The sequence below is a fragment of the Vanessa cardui genome, chromosome 24, assembly GCF_905220365.1.
Source record: "Vanessa cardui chromosome 24, ilVanCard2.1, whole genome shotgun sequence".
Lineage (NCBI taxonomy): Eukaryota > Metazoa > Arthropoda > Insecta > Lepidoptera > Nymphalidae > Vanessa > Vanessa cardui.
The window spans coordinates 5,735,368-5,747,998 of NC_061146.1; positions in this window are offsets into that span (position 1 = coordinate 5,735,368).

A 12,631-nucleotide genomic window follows, 5' to 3' on the forward strand; every position below is an offset into this window, starting at 1 on the left:
GGCTGGGTGTTTGTGGTACCGTCGTTTCTTCTGATTTCCATAACACAAGGTCTTCAGCTATTTAAATTGGGATCAGTGTAATGTATGTGATGTTGTCTCATATTTATTTATTTATTTATACATGTTTTTATTAAATAACAAAAGTCTACCAACAGAAACGAGCAGAGTATCCGAACTGTACTAGTTAATTTTAATTTGAGCTTGACTAGCAAATTACTTTACCTTAACTTTATTAATAAAATTCCAATCTATCAGACTATATTGAGAAATACCTAACAAATACCAGAAACATATTAGAAAATGTCATCTCTCAAAATTCAATCTCAACTTGAAGTCTCTTCTTTGCATATCATTTCATTGAATTCGAATGAGTGAATGAATGACTTACCTGACTCTAGTTACGAGAATGTTGACCTTAAAGATTTGCTGAATCTAACGTTGGAATGAAAAGATAAAGCTCAGCTATGAATTAATTTTCCATGAATAACAAATGTATTTTATGTAGGGCATATGGAAACTTTTCGTACGTGTTATAAATTTTTAGGGTGCCGTTCTAAAATTGGCTTTGGTGCAGCGTGGTGGGCTAATCACTAAACATTATCGTCAAAACATGAGACCTTGGGTTTATCAAACCCAACAAACATCTTAAGGTTCTTTTCTGATTCATTTTTTTATGAACACGTACAATTAAATGCACCACTTTGTGACTCTCATCAGACACTGGTACTCCATCTACACACCACCACCTTTCAACTGGATATGGCAAAATGGAAAAAATGGTTTCGAAAAACAAAAAGTTTATCTTGTTTTTTTTTCTTCATAGTATAACTGAAATACTCCTGTATAACCGGTATTGCATGAGTGCGCGCCTAAAATCAAGAATCATCTTTTAAAATACTGACTAAATGCTGGAATGGTACTCCAATATGACCAATCAGGAACAAAACTAACGATTTTCGTGCTTTCCGAAGCAAGATAGCATAAACACAAGACTGTTTTGTATTTTATTTTGACCAGGGCTTTCAAGCCATGAAATGACAACAAACCTCATAACTTAGTCATTAAACCACCGAAGCAGTTAAAACTACATTTTCCTACATTGTAAGCTACCTTAATCGTTATGGGCAAACATTCTAAAAGGTTTTCTCTTAATTTTGAAAATAATTTTGATTAGCCTTCATATATGATAGTAAAAATTAAAACAGCAAAAAATGGTAGTGCTTATGATAATATTTTTATTTATATAATGTTTTAAAACGATATATTATAATAAGATATTTAAAAAAGTACCAATTCTTACAATTTAAATAGATATAAGATATAGAATGATAATAAATTTTTACCTTAACAAAATAAAATCAAAAATACATCCACATATTACTGTATAAGAAAATATCCAATTGACGCTGTATAAAAAGAGTAACTTGTTTTTTTGCAATAGGCATCTACCCAAATAAACTACTACATACAACATGCAACAAAATATACAGTCTGTAAATTTCCCACTGCTGGACTAAGACCTCCTCTCCCTTTCAGGAGAAGGTTAGGAGCAGATTCCTCCACAATGCTCTAATGTCGTAGGTTCACATGTGGCAGAATTTCGTTGACGAAATGATTGATAAACACAAATTAAGCACCTGAAATGCAACGGTGCTTGCTTGAACCCGCAATCTTCAACCCGCATTCTAACCACTGAGCCATCACAGCTCTCAATATACATCGAATTGTACTGTATTGTACAAATATCTTATTCGCTGTTTCTCAACTTATTTAAGAAAAATATTGTATGTATACTATATATAAGGTTAAAGAATAGTTACTTTAGTTTTAATATTTATCATGTTAAATTTTCACCTGATTGAAGCAATATATAAGATTGTACACAAATTATTATGTACCTCTTTCAGATTGTTTTTGATTAGTACTTCATTTCGTAGCCTTTTAGTAAACCAATCTCTACTATAATAAAGCTGAACATTTTGTTTGTTTATTTGGTTGAATGCACTAATCTCAGGATCTACAGGTTTATCATGAATCAGGTCAGATTTGACAAAAAAAGTCCAGTGTTCAATTATAGTCCATTTATCGAGACAGGCTAAAGGCCTTACCGTAATGGACTATGGATAAACATTGCAGAATTCTTGAGAATACCCGTTGCGTGCGCTGTGTAAATGTTTAAAGTTTTGCAATTGTGTATAGTACGACACAATTTAAATGTAGCATCGGCAAAATTCGTAAAACCGATCACATCCGAATTAAGTACGATATCCTAAATTATTAATATTTATTTCTTATGTGAATATGATCTTTACTTCAAACGCAATAACTTGTAATTTCGTATGACCTAATATATTCGTCAATTTGACACGTTGATTTACATGCACTTGCTTCTCGGTTTGAACCAACGCGAGAATCTATAACGACGAATAGCGTCGAAAGGCGCGATAGGGAGCTATTTCTATTGGTTGTATACATCGGCAAATCGGGTTTACTGAATTTGCCGATGCTACATCTAAGTTGTGTCGTACTAAATAATATGACAAAATTTATAACATGTCAAGGGAAGTCGTGACAAGTAGCCATTGCATAAAACTTTTACCGGAAGGTAGATCGAGTTTCGGAGAAAGTTTTAGTATAAACTATTGTTATATACAGTAGATGCACTTCGCATTGATCGCTCAAACTGTCTAATTATTAATTATATTAAATCTTTTCGTGCCAGTGTGAATTACATGTTTTTAAAACTTAAAAAAAAAAGACATACCTACTTTACCTATTACTGAAACTTAAGGTTAAAATATCTCGACTTATATATTACACTAACGTAAAAATAACACATTTCAATAATAAATAAATAATGAATAAATATTGGACAACATCACATGCATTACTCAGATCCCAATGTAAGTAACTGAACCCAGTGGCGTAAATAGGGCTGTGCCACCGGTGCCCAGGCACAGGGCGTAGACTCTCGGGGGCGCAAGAATAGGCAGACTGGGCAGGACTATTGTTTTTTCGTTTTGCTCTTGTTAAGATTCCGCTGAGCTCGATTCCAATACAAACGTACTCACATGCTAGTATCATTAAAAACATACATCGCGCTCATTTTTTTGGCAGCGCACGAGCGTATTTGTGTTTAGTGATTATCGTTAATAGGCAACGCATTTGCAGTAGTGAACCTGCGGTTAAGATTTAGTGAGTGAGACAGTAAAATAGACAAAGGGTTAATTAAAATAGGGCGCAGTTATAGAAGCTCGCTCAGGGCGCAGAAAAGGCTATTTACGGCACTGACTGAACCACATGTGTTATGGAAAATCAGAAGTAACGATGACGCCACAAATACGCAAACACAGCATAACATAGTAAACTAATGAACATTTTCTTCATCGACTCGGCAGGAATCGGACCCTGGACCTTGGACCTCGGAATGACATACCCATGTAAACCGGTGTACACAAAAACTCGACCACGGAGCTCATCGAACTGTGAAATAGCCCGAAGTAATACGTTTCACGGATACTTCTAAAATCTGTGGAAAAAATTCTGGTATAATTTAAGACCCAAATTAACATTAAGTGTGAAGCCCCGGGCTACAAGAAGATCCATTTCCTTCTACGCATAACGAAACGTTATAAACAGTTATAATTTAAATACTTGCTAGTATAGCTTAGTGCTCCCTCTGGGTGGGTACTACGGTACCACACGCAGTATATTATATGGATTGATGGATTAGTGAGCCAATATAACTACAAAATATAAGGAATATGTATAACCCCATTATATCTAATGTTCAAAGTTCCAATATCTTTATATTCGTAGTGGTGACCATCAAGCCTATAAGCCAGTACGCCTATCAAAATGATATAAAAACCTTGGTTAGCTTAAAGATAATTTTCGGAAATAACCACTTTCTTCAAATAACTCGTATATGTATTAATAAGATGACTATTTTATACGTAATTATATCAATTAATTAAGTACATACGGGTTAATTTAATTATGTAAATAAATGCCACTACTACACATGGTAGATTAAAAATTGATAAGTTATATTTATAGAGAGTTCTGTAAAAGTATGGGTGAATTTTCGCTAGTCGGTAATAATATTAATAAGTAGCCGCAGTCATATGGGCTTAATTTTCATTTACTAATTAATCTTCTCATCTTCTCCATGAAAAAAGTTCTGTCAATAAAAAAAAGAAAATATTAAATAAAAAAAACTTTATTCAAGTGGGCTCATATAAGCACTTTGAAACTTCATCTTACAGTATTGAAATGTTGAGCTACAACCACTTTGGAAAGTAGAGTCTACTGAGAAAAATAGACAAGAAATTCAATAGTTACTCTGTACTGATATATACAACACTGAGTATATACAAGTATATATGTATGTGAGATATGTACAATCTCATAGATATACTTGTATATACTGAACTTTTAAAACTTTTAAGATAGATACATAGCTAAATAAAACACAGATAAAAAATCAAAATATTTATGTCCGCGCTTTAATTTAAGCGAACAGGCTTGAAAACGTTCCCATTATTAATATAAATTGTCGGAATCTAATTTATACGACGTGATTTACCTTGGGCAATGAAATTCAAAAGGATTTAAGATTGCGCTAATGATATCAATTACTTTTATTATAATTACGCACCTAATTATTGATGACCTTTTCATTTGAAACTTTTTCAAAGATGAAAATAAAACTCAAGGTCAAATTCCGACGTTCTTTCTTAGGGTATCATCTATAGCAAATAATGAACCACCTGATGGTAACTGGTTACCACTTAGAATACAACTCAAATATCTTAATTGTAAGTCTCCATTAGAATTTGGTACTAGGTATTGAATATTGTATGATTTGTTATTATCTGTGAACTAGAGACGATATCTGTCACTTTGTATAATAATCATTGTTGTCTTTTTTTAATCTTTAGTCGATTATCTGTCAGATTGACATTGACAGGTACTGGTTATGGCGGGAAATTGTTTCTGGAGTTTTTTTAATTACACTAGCTGTTCCGGCGACCTTGTACGCGTTTGAATTAAACAAAAAAAAATTAACTGTAGCCTAAGTTACTATTACATCAGTTATCTTCCAGTGAAAGTCCCGTCAAAATCGGTCCAGCCGTTCCACACAGAACAAACAGACAGACAGACCGACAAAAATTGTAAAAAATGTTGGCATATGTACCGTGTATAAATATATATGTACATTGAGTAAAAAAGGGCTATTTTAATAATACAAACAGACACTTCAATTTGAATATATGTATAGATTAGGCGTCGTGTAAAACATTAACTATAAATATTATAAAATAGTATAAGAAAACACAAGAAACGTCGTTTTATTTATGAGTTAAGTAAGTTTTTTACTCAATACATATAGAAGTATTACATTTTTCTATTGATCAAAATTTTATCACCTGAAAAGAACCGGCGAAAGAAACTCAGCGGGATATTTCTTTTGTGTCAGATTTCCTGCTTACAATCTTATATTATTTATTTATTTTTACATATATATTTTACATTTTTAATAATTTCCTAGATAACCAATGGTTAATCGTGAGTACAGAAATGTTATTCCCTTGTACCTGTTGTAACAGTAGCTCAGTCACCCTTCAAGCCAGAACACAATAGTTACAACATATTACTGTTTGGCGGTAAAATATATATATGATGAGTTGGTGGTACCTTCATGGGAAAGAAATATCTCAATTTTAAGAATTTTGCGGATTTTGCTGTCGACTAAAAAATGAATTATATTTTATTGATCTATACTTGTAGATAGATTTCAATCGTTTCTATTGTAGACCTACTCGAAATTATTAATATAGATATTAGGGGAAGGTTGCTTAAGTTGTACCACAGCCAGTAAGATCGTGAAGAAACGTGATCGAATGTACAAAAAGTAGAGGTTGAATACATGATCACTGTGCTCACTTTGAAAGCAAAATAATTATTTTTTGTGATAACTGTATTCAATAATGTTTTTATTAAGCATTAATTTGTTTTTTAACAGAAATATATATATTTTTTTAACACTTAACAAATAAAAAAAATGATCTTAAATTAAATTGTTTGTAGTTTTGTTAGTGTTTTTCTTTACAATTTTTAATATGTTTACTAAAATTTATTTTCTAAGTACGACTAAGGTCAAAGGTGGTACGATTAAAGCAACTAGGTGCCTTAATCGTACCGAAGATATGTTTTTGAAAAACGTTAAATACTTATTTACATTAAAAAACATTAAAGTTTTGATGGTTATTAAATAAAAGCCAATTAAATAAATTATAATTATGTATACAAGATTTTGTTTTATTTTAATCGCATTGAATATTACAGTGTAATTTCCTTAGGGGTTACGACTTAAGCAACCTTACCCTATATATGTAGGTGGCCGGGGAAAAGTGTCATCTGATTTTGGAAGCACAATCCATACATGTTAGCGCTGTAAGGTCTGTAGATACTAACCACATCATCGCCAATGTGCCACAATTTTAATTTTGAACTTATGTCCCTAAATAGACAGGATTGCTTTAGTTTGGGGCGATATAGAGTTCGGTTTTTCTTATCGAAAAATTCTCAGTAACAGTCCGGATTCTATGAAGTGGAAGTGTGTACTTTTCGAGACATGGGAGTGCCTATAGCGACACGTAAAGTGCCCCTGAAATCTCCGGTGCGTATTATATTTGGAAGTCCAAATATGTTTGTGGGCACAAACACAATTGCATTTGTGTCCTATAATATGTCCTGCATTAAACAGCACATAGAAAATAATTATCTGTGGAATTTTAATATAGAATACCATGCCCTTATAGAAATGTTTTGAGTTAACTTTGCGGCTGTATTAAAAATATTTTCCTACACAACATATATTGTAGAAAATATTTTACATTACATTAAATTGTACATAATATATCAAAATTTTGTTACTTTTGAACTGATTTACTTACACTACTTGTATTATAAATGACCACCTATCTATTTTTGTAAATGCTTAAACGATTAGGTTTCTTCGTAAACACTTTTTCATCTTCTATTTTCATTTTCTCATTATAACATACATGTGCTTCTAAAAGTGTAAATCTTATTCAATACTTTAATTAAATTAAATAATACATTAGTTTATGAACCCAAGTCACTAGAATATATAAAACTTTTACCGGAAGAGGTATCGTGTTTTGTAGAATGATTTACTATTAACTATTATTACTATATACAGTAGATGCACTTCGCAATAATCGTTTCAAACGGTCTAATTATTAACTATATTAAAATATTTAATTAAAGTATTTAGACTTATATTAAATTAACTAATTACATTACTTTATGGACCCAAGTCACAGAAACAGTAAACATAAGTAAATTAACCAGCAAACATGAAGTTTAAAGCAGAATTATTACTATTATGTTTTAGGTTATAAATATAAAATCCGTTATATAAACAAATGTATGTATGTATAACGAAGCTTAATCGAATTATGCCCTAGATGTATTCAAGATCAAATTACAAAATCAATCTGCGTTGAGGTGGTAGTGTAAATTGTATGAATAATCACAGACAGATTGCTTACCACCTGTCCAAGCTACAGGTGCTCATTAAACTCTGCATTGTCTCCCTAACCTACCCCCTGCGTACACCACCCTAAGGGCGTCGACACAATGGATTCAATTTGACTAACAAACACTTAAAACTCACCTGTTTTTAATTATAATTAAATGCAATTAATACATTATAATCAATATTAATTTATTAATAGATTTTTTGTATTTGTCTAGATGATGAAGAAAATTTATGAACTATATAACGGCAATAATGTTTAAAGCCGGTAAAATCATAAAATAGTTTTTTTGTTTGACTATCAACGTACGACCAGAACTTTTGAGTTTACAAAGTTGATATTAGAAATATAAGACTACTTTATAACGCTAATGTTCGCTAAGAAAATATTATAGAGCCAGTTTATCATAAAATACCACTTGCATTTAAAGACTAATGTTGTTTTAAAAAAAAACTCGTTCTAATAAAAGGTAAATATACACAGACTATAGATTTACGTTTACTATAGCTACCTGCTTACAGCCCTACTGTATTTTACACAACAGACAGTCCTTGATTAATATGTCTTTGGATGTAATACCTCACTATTTAACTTCACTGCTTTCATCCACTTCAGTTTTACTTCCAAAGTTGCGATATCAACATCGCTGTAATCCGAAATTTTCTTGCGAATCTGTAATTAATACCATAGCTTATTTAAAAATTCCGAAAATCATGCCAGTGAATGTAACATTTGTTTGTTCTGCTTTACTCCTTTTGGGAATGAAAAAGAGAAACTAGTATCTAATTTTATTGTTATTTACTCTATACTAAATTTCCAGAAAGTACATGATAAAATCAAATCAATCTTATCCAAGTAAACTTAAGAATTAAGCATTTTTGAATCGACAATAATTAAATACTACCACCGTTTCGGAAAGCAGCTTCTAGCGAGAGGAAACGACAAGAAACTCGCATAGTTGCTCTTTTCATATAAACAAATTTACAATGCTGTTATTTACAGTAATTAGTATCCTATCATGGAACCCGAGCCTAACCCCAGGCGTTTCTTTCTAAAGAGTACTCTTTTAATGAATAATATGATTTATTTATTAATTTAGTCTTAATAATCTTTTTAAATTTAGTTTAATAGTTATATGTAATTGTCAGATTTGTAGATTTCTTATTTGTTAATACAATATCCTTAGAAAGCTGAAGAGATTATTGTTGATTATATCATCAGTATAATATTTAAAATATAAACTAAACAAGTGAAGTGAATTAGTATATGGTGACACACTAGTGAATTATATAATTTGTCGTTAACGAATCTTTTTCTGACTTTAAGCTGTTCTCGTACAGTAATTATATTATAATTCTAAGCGTGGGCCTCTTTTAATAGTAGCGGTCGATAGGCATTTACTTCTATAGATAATTACGTCTGTACTGTACTGTACTGTACAAGGGACATAACATATTAGTTCCCAAGGTTGGTGGCACATTGACGATGTAAGGAATAGTTAATATTTCTAACAGCGTCATTGTCTATAAGTGATGGTGATCACTTACCATCAGGTGGCCTATATGCTCGTCCGCCAACCTATAACATAAAAAAAAACTTCTTGACTATAATACTGCTTTCAATACTAAAACTAATATACGGTATTTTTTTGTTTGTGGGAGTAAAAAAAAAGTATTTTTAATTATAATCAAGTCATCATCAACGATACGTAAATTAACAATAATCATTATTCTCTTTCTATTTGTGTGTAATCACCAATATGGCCGCATCCTACCCCCATTAGGAGCGAGGGGGCATTTGAGGATATTTCAATTATACGCCTTATGAAATAGTTGTCTCGGTAGATGTCGATTTCATGGATGCCCGCAATATTGGTGCGATGCGATAGGCGATCGGAATTCTCGTTACACTTCGCACACGATAAAAGCGGAAGCGTCTTTACACCCTTAAAATTATAAACTAAATTGATAATCACTACGTAGTATAAAACAAAGTCGCTTTCTCAGTCCCTATATTCCTATGTATTCTTAAATCTTTAAATTATGCATTTTGATGCGGTTTATTTTAATAGAGTGATTCAAGAAGAAAGTTTTTAAATGTAATATATTGACAATTTACTAAGAAGGAAGAGTGACAATTTTGGAAGTTCCCACTGTGGTGTCATATCATTGCACCCGTGCGAAGCCGGGGTGGGTCACTAGTTATATTTACAGCTTTTTGACACAAGAACAATTTGACATGAAATTTATTATGACATATAAGTAAGATTCCAAGGAGTGCATTAATTGATCCTTTTATAATATTATTAAAATGTTCAAATACACTACATACGTACTGTTAGAATTATTATATGTATATATTAAATATATCCTGCCTGGAAGTCAGCAGGTATTAATTCCACGCTTTTTTATCATCTACCAAATCTTGTAGATGATAATAAATTAATAGATGTTTAATTACATTTCGAGTAAAGACAAAAGCCAGCAAAATTTTATTAAACTAAACAATGAACATTTGAAAACAAAAACTTGAAGTGATTATTTTATTTCTTTATTGGTATTCGGTGTTAGCTTCTCTTAATTGTAAAATAACGATTCATAAGTGCTTATAAAAGCCTACTTGAATAAAGTTTATTTTGATTTTGATTTTGATTGCCATTAAAACGCTGCCAAAACCGCTCCTCTTATCACAGAGTAACGTTTCTAAAGTGCTTCACGCGCGTCGCGGTCGCGTCAGGAATGGCAGATACCGAACGGAGCGTTTTTAAATTCCTCCCAAGGATCTTCATTGGAAGGACTTCATTTATTACATTTTTATACGCGTCTATTGCTCACCTGTTTTGGAGGACAATTTTGTTTTTTAAATTTTTTCAATACATGCAAAGATATATCGTATTAGTTTTAGTTAAAAACTTTTTAATTTTTATTATAAATCAAAGGCATAATATCAGTAATACCGTCAGATATTTAATAAACAAAAATGTCTGCATACTTATACAATATTGTACTTACTCTTAAGTTAGAATCATATACAAAAAAATAATTATTTAATGTTATGTAATACTTTAGTTGTTAAGTCTTATTCAATAAATATAGTAAAATCATTGACACTTACTTTTGGTAATTACTATAGGAAAAATATTGATTGTTGTTTAATGCAACAAATATATTAACTTATGTTAGAGTTATTATTTTTTATACAAATTGTATAACTATAATTTATTAGAATAATTTAATTAATGATATATCGATTGACTATTTTTAGAATATGTGGTAATGTAATATTTATTTTTTAACGATTAATACTGGCCGGTAAGGAAAATAAATGTCATAAGAATCGAACGCGGCGGTAATATTTGGGTATAATGAGGATCATTCTTGAATAATGTAAATGATAGGCTAGATTTAAAAAATAAAATACTGGATGTATAATATGAAACACCGATTAGTGAGTAAGCCAATGTTAACAAATTAATCTGGATTCTGAAAGAATATCGTTTTCTTTTAAAATTCGTGATCATCCTAAGACTTATGTTAAAAAAATACTATAAAAGTAGCTATGCGAATTTATTTCAAATAGCTCATCAATTTTTTTTCTAACAATTAGCAACCTTGTACATAATAATTGTTTCCACAGATAAATGAAAATAACGCAAGGATTTCTTAATTGCAAATTATATATCAAAAGCTTAATCTAGTCAGCTTTAACTATAGGTAATCTGTGGTAAATCCATTCTCATCTAACACTAATCTGTTCCCCAGCGAGCAACTAAGCTAATTACACAGCCATTAAAATTACCCCACCTGTTGATTATAGACACTAAATATTTCTAATAAATTTATACCTACAACAAAATAAATAAAGATTAAATTTAATATTGATTAAATTTATGTTAATAAAACAATTAGTTTATTTCGTTGTTAATAGATGGCGTTAGGAGTTTTTTTAAATCTCGGATAAGGCCTTCTCTCTCTTTGTAGAGAAGGTTTGGAACATATTCCACCTCGCTGTTCCAATGCGGGTTGGTCGAATACACATGTGGCAGAAATTCTATGAAATTAGACTTTGTAAGTCTAAGTTCCTAACGATGTTTAACGATGGCCTTCACCGCAGAGCACGATATGAATTAAAAACACAAATTAACCACATGAATATAAAGTTTGTCTTTCTTGGGGCAAGGTATCCGTTTTTATAATAAAATTCGGCAGACATATTTAACTTCGTTAAAAAGCCTCTTCGTAAATTCAAATCTTTTATAAAAAATACATGGATAAAAAAGGCGTATTACTCGATACAAGATTTTGTAGATGATATAAAAGCGTGGAATTAATACCTGTTGACTTCCACGCAGAATTTTAATAATTTTATTAACTAACATGACTTTTTATTTTTAAATGTTGAAAAAGAGTAACTACTGAGCCCACTTGATTAAAGATTATTTTGATTTTGATTTTGATTGAACTAGCAATCATCAGTTAAGATGCAGGCGTTCTAACCACTGGGACATCTCAGCTCACAATAATTTATAAATATATTATTACATAAATAAACTAAGGTCTGTCAATCGATACAGTGCAAATTTGGACAAATTGAATACGTAAATAGTGGAAAGAGTTATCCTTATTCAGAAAAAGAGGAATAATAGGAAATATAAAGGAATAATATTCAGAAATAGGGGAAATTATTTAAATCAACTTGAATTTTATAAAGAACGTATTTCATATTTATATATGTATACACCTTTTGAATGGAACAAAACGTAAAATTATTTCTGTGATAAAAAACATATTATAATCGATAAAATTACTGTCTTTTTCCTTAGTACCCTTGAAAAAGGAAAGCGTATTGAACCTTACATCCTTCAATTAATAAATAAGACATCCAATTAAAATAAGACATATTTTGACAGGTTTGTCATTGTCAATTTAATAATGAACTTGACAAACTGTCAATTCTAAATTTTTGAATAAACATTACGTCTTACGCTGCTATATTTCTCTTTTTTACATTTTTCGCAATTTACACCGGAGTTCATTGTTCATTATTACAAGAATTTTTAA